The sequence below is a fragment of the Hypanus sabinus genome, chromosome 6 (assembly GCF_030144855.1).
Source record: "Hypanus sabinus isolate sHypSab1 chromosome 6, sHypSab1.hap1, whole genome shotgun sequence".
NCBI lineage: Eukaryota > Metazoa > Chordata > Chondrichthyes > Myliobatiformes > Dasyatidae > Hypanus > Hypanus sabinus.
In genome coordinates, this window is record NC_082711.1 from 100,189,207 (window position 1) to 100,193,825 (window position 4,619).

Sequence of the window (4,619 nt, forward strand, 5' to 3'; positions counted from 1 at the left end):
GTTGTATCCAGCCATTCAACAGTAGATATTCTCATGGTCAGAATTAGGTTATCCAATTACCATCTCTTCTCTTTCATTTCCTTTATCAATGCCAAATGCATTGGCAGACATCCTAACTTACATTCTGTCTGAGATATCATTGCACAAAAGAGATTAACTATGACCCATAGTCATTTGCTCTGATGTGCCTCTTGCATATGCCAAAGTACTTCTTGGTTAACTCACAGTAGTCCTCAAGTACAATTATCCCATATGAAGGAAAAACAGCTGCTTAGACAAAGAAGCCTCAGATCGGAAGAAAGAAATGTCAGATGCTGGAAATATGAAATAAAATCAGAAATTTTTGAAGAGCTTAACAAGCAGGATCCATCTGTGGAAAGAGAAAAGATTAATGCTTCAGGTTGAAGCCACTTAAAGTATCAAAATAAGTCCAATTGCTAGTTGCTCAAAGGTAAATCAGTCTGCTGTTCTTTTGGTTTGCACACTTCAGCATCAAGCAACTATATAACACCTTCAACAGACCACAAATACTGCAGGAATTCAGCAATTCAGGCAGCATCTATGCGGGGGAATAAACAGTCAACATTTCACTCCGAGACCCTTGATCAAGACTGGGAAGGAAGGATCAGCAGCCAGAACAAGAAAATGGGAGAGGAGAAGGAAAGAAGTATTAGATGGCCGGTGACAGGTAATACCAGGTGAGGGGGAAAGGTGAGATGAAGTAAGAAGCTAGGAGGGGATAAGTGGAAAAGTAAAAGAGCTGAAGAAGAAGGAATCTGATAGGAGACAACAGTGGATCATGGAAGAAAGTGAGGAGGAGAGGAATCAGAGGGAGTTGATGGACAGATAAGGAAAAGAGAAGGGGTGAGAGGGTAACCAAAATGGGGAATAGAAAAAGAGAGGGAGATAGAGATTACTGGAATCTAGAGAAATAGATGTTCATGCCATCAGGTTTGAGGCTACCCAGACAGAATATGAGATACTGTTCCTCCAACTTGAGTTTGATTTTATCATGGCATAAGTGGAAGGGCCAATGACAGAATTGGAATGGGAAATCAAACTGAAATGAGCGCCAACCTGAAAACCTGCCTTTTGCAGTGGACGAAGCAAAAGTACTTGACAAAGTGGTCCCCCAATCTGTGTTGGGTCTCACCGGTGTAAATGAGGCTGCACTGGGAGGACCATATACATTAGATGCCCCTGACTGACTTGCAGGTGAAATGTTGACTGTTCGGGTCCCTGAACTATGGCGAGGGTAAAGGTGTAGTGGCAGGTGTAGAACTTGTGTCGTTTGTAGGGATAAGTGCCAGGAGGGAGATCAATGGGGTAGAGAGAGTAGACAAAGAAGACAGTAGAGAGCCATTACTATGGAAAACTGAAAGCTGGGGAAAAGATGTGTTTAGTAGTAGGATTCCATTGGAGATGACACAAGTTATGGAAAATATTAAGCTGAAAACAAAGGCTTGTGAGGTAGGAGGTATAGACAAGTGAAGCCCTATCTCTACAATGGAGGCAGAAGGATGGGTTAAGGGTATATTGTGAGTTCCCCTCCTTCTTCCAAGGTCTACTATTTAAGGCAGATTCCTTCTTCTTTAGTCCTTTATTGTTGTGTTTTTAATATTTCAGTAATAAGTTCAAAGTTCATAATAAACTTAATATCAAAGTACATAGATGTCACCAAACACAACCCTGAGATTCATTTTCTTGTGGTCAAACTCAATAAATCCAATAACCATAGTGGAATCAATGAAAGACCACACTAACAGAGCAGGCAACCAGTGTGCAAAAGACAATAAACTGTGCAAAACAAAAAGAAAGAAAAAAAAGAAATAACAATGAGAAGAAGAATAAGAAGATGCAACCAGTTATTAATGCTGATAAATTAATAAGCAATAAATATTGATGAAGATGAGGTGAACTGTCCTTGAAAGTGAATCCATACGTTGAGGGAATACTGCAGATTCAGATTCAGTTTATTGTCATTTTGAAACCACAAATGCAATGCAGTTAAAAAATGAGACAACGTTCCTCCAGAATATCACAAAAGCATATGGCAAAACAGACTACACCAGAAAATCCACATAACGTTTGGCAATCCCCAATCCAGAGTGTGGAGAGGCTGCTGCGTATTAATATCGTGTTACCATCTTAGTGTGTTCCCTGGAAAGGAGCTCCAATCCCACCAGACAAAAACAAGACCAAAAACTAAAGCTACAAGACCTGCACAAAACCACATAATTACAACATATAGTTACAATAGTGCAAACAATAGCATAATTGATAAAAAAAACAGACTATGGGTACAGTAAAAATAGTCCAAGATGTTAAAGGACTGTAAATTCAAAAGAAATCACCACTGTTTCCACAAGTCCCCAGGGTCCCGACAGACTTGCCATCCCACGCTGGCGGCAGAAGGGAATACCCCTGTTATGGACTTCCAAGGCGCCGCCCTACTCAGCCTCGCAGACGCAGCACACACCGAAAGTGACCTGTGTCAGTCGAACCTCCGAGCCGACGACCATCCCCTCTGGCACAGCTTCTCCGAGCACCATCCTCTCCCGAGCGTATTAAGATGGCCCCACCAACGGCAATGCGACCCCGAGGACTCGGGGCCTGTTCTTCACAGCAGCAGCAGCAATGAAGAAGGTCCGTGATAAGGCAAGTGAAGTTGAGTGAAGTCATTCCCTCTGGTTCAGAAGCCTGATGAATGAGTTGTAATATCTGTTCCTTAACTTGGTGGTGTGGGTTCTGAGGTTCCTGTACCTTCTTCCTGATGGCAGTGAGAAGAGGACATGACCTGGGTGGTGAGGATCCATGATGATGGAAACTGCTTTCCTGCAACAATACTCCGTGTAGATTTGCTCAGTGGTGGAGAGGGCTTGACCAGTGATGCATACCAGTCTGTGATGCAGCCAGTCAATAAACTCTCCACTGCATGTCTATATAAGTTTGTCAAAGCTCTAGATGTCATTCTGAATCTTTGCAGAGATGCTGCTGTACCTTTTTCGTAATTGCATCCACGTGCTGGGCCCAGGGTCTTTTTGAAATGATTTGAGTAATATTTTATATTTTGTCTTATTTAAATTTAGAGAAGATCCGCTGCTCAGTCTTAAATTTGAAACAATCTTTTTATGATATCTGGGGACCTTTCCTAAATTACTTTTCCAATTTGTAAAGTTTAACAGTGCACAGACTTTTATGTGTATTTCTATCTTCTCTTCTTAAGCAAATATGTTTTTTTTCTAATTATCCATTATCACCCATCAGCTTTTTTCTTTGGTAGTTGGTAGGGGGTTGACATTTTTTATCTAAAAATTTTTTTAAAAAGAAAAAAAACGAAGTTAGACTTGTACTTCGGACTCCCTTGTTTTCTTCCAATTAGTTTTGTTTTGGAGTTACAAAACATAACAGTAATGATGAGGAAGTTTTAACAAACCCGAGATGACTACCTACCTGTTAGACCATAACACCATAAGATGTAGAAGCAGAAGTAGGCCATTCAGCATATCGAGTCTGCTTTGCCATTCAGTCATGGGCTGATCCAATTCTTCCAGTCATACCCACTCCCCTGCCTTCTCCCCATATCCTTTGATGCCCTGGCTAATAAAGTATCTACCTCTGCCTTAAACATACCCAATGACTTGGCCTTCACAGCTGCTTATGGCAAAAAATTCCACAGATTTACCACCCTCTGACTAAAGTAATTTATCCGCATCTCTGTTCTAAATGGACGTCCTGCAAGCCTGAAGTCGTGATCTCTTGTGCTAGACTCCCCTACCATGGGAAATAATTTTGCCATATCTAATCTGTTCAGGCCTTTCAACATTCAAAATGTTTCTATGAGATCCCCAAACATGAGGAAATCTGCAGATGCTGGAAATTCAAGCAACACACACAAAATGCTGGTGGAACGCAGCAGGCCAGGCAGCATGTATAGGGAGAAGCGCTGTCGACGTTTTGGGCCGAGACCCTTCATCAGGACTAACTGAAAGGAAAGATCTCTTACTATCTTTTCTTTCAGTTAGTCCTGACGAGGGGTCTCGGCCCGAAACGTCGACAGCGTTTCTCCCTATAGATGCTGCCTGGCCTGCTGCATTCCACCAGCACTTTGTGTGTGTTCTGTGAGATCCCCCCTCATTCTCCTGAACTCCAGTAAATACAGCCCAGTAGCTGCCGGACATTCCTCATATGGTAACCCTTTCATTCTTGGAATCAATCTGCTGAATCTTTTCTGAACTGTCTCCAATGTCAGTATATCCTTTCTAAAATAAGGGGCCCAAAACTGCACACAGTACTGTGTGGTCTCACAAGTGCCTTTTAGAGCCTCAACATCACATCCCTGCACTTATATTCTATACCTCTAGAAATCTATGCCAACATTGCATTTGCCTTCTTCACAACTGACTCAACCTGGAGGTTAACCTTTAGGATATCTTGCACAAGCACTCCCAAGTCTCTTTGCATCATGCATTTTGAGTTATCTCCTCATCTAAATAATAGTCTGCCCATTAATTTCTTCCACCAAAGTGCCTGACCATACACTTGCCAACATTGTATTTCTTTTGCCACTTCTTTACCCATTTCCCTAAACTATCTGAGAGTCTCTGCAGGCTCTCTGT

General features: G+C 41.9%; 1 long non-coding RNA gene across 1 annotated transcript; it reads right to left on the reverse strand.

Moving 5' to 3' along the window:
* Positions 1–1,957: 1,957 nt before the first annotated feature.
* LOC132395044 (uncharacterized) lies at positions 1,958–3,958 on the reverse strand. The gene is made up of 2 exons (XR_009512504.1): positions 3,454–3,958; positions 1,958–3,308 (listed from the first exon to the last, which is right to left on the reverse strand). It is a non-coding gene; the product is annotated as an uncharacterized LOC132395044 (long non-coding RNA).
* Between the last annotated feature and the right edge of the window lie 661 nt (positions 3,959–4,619).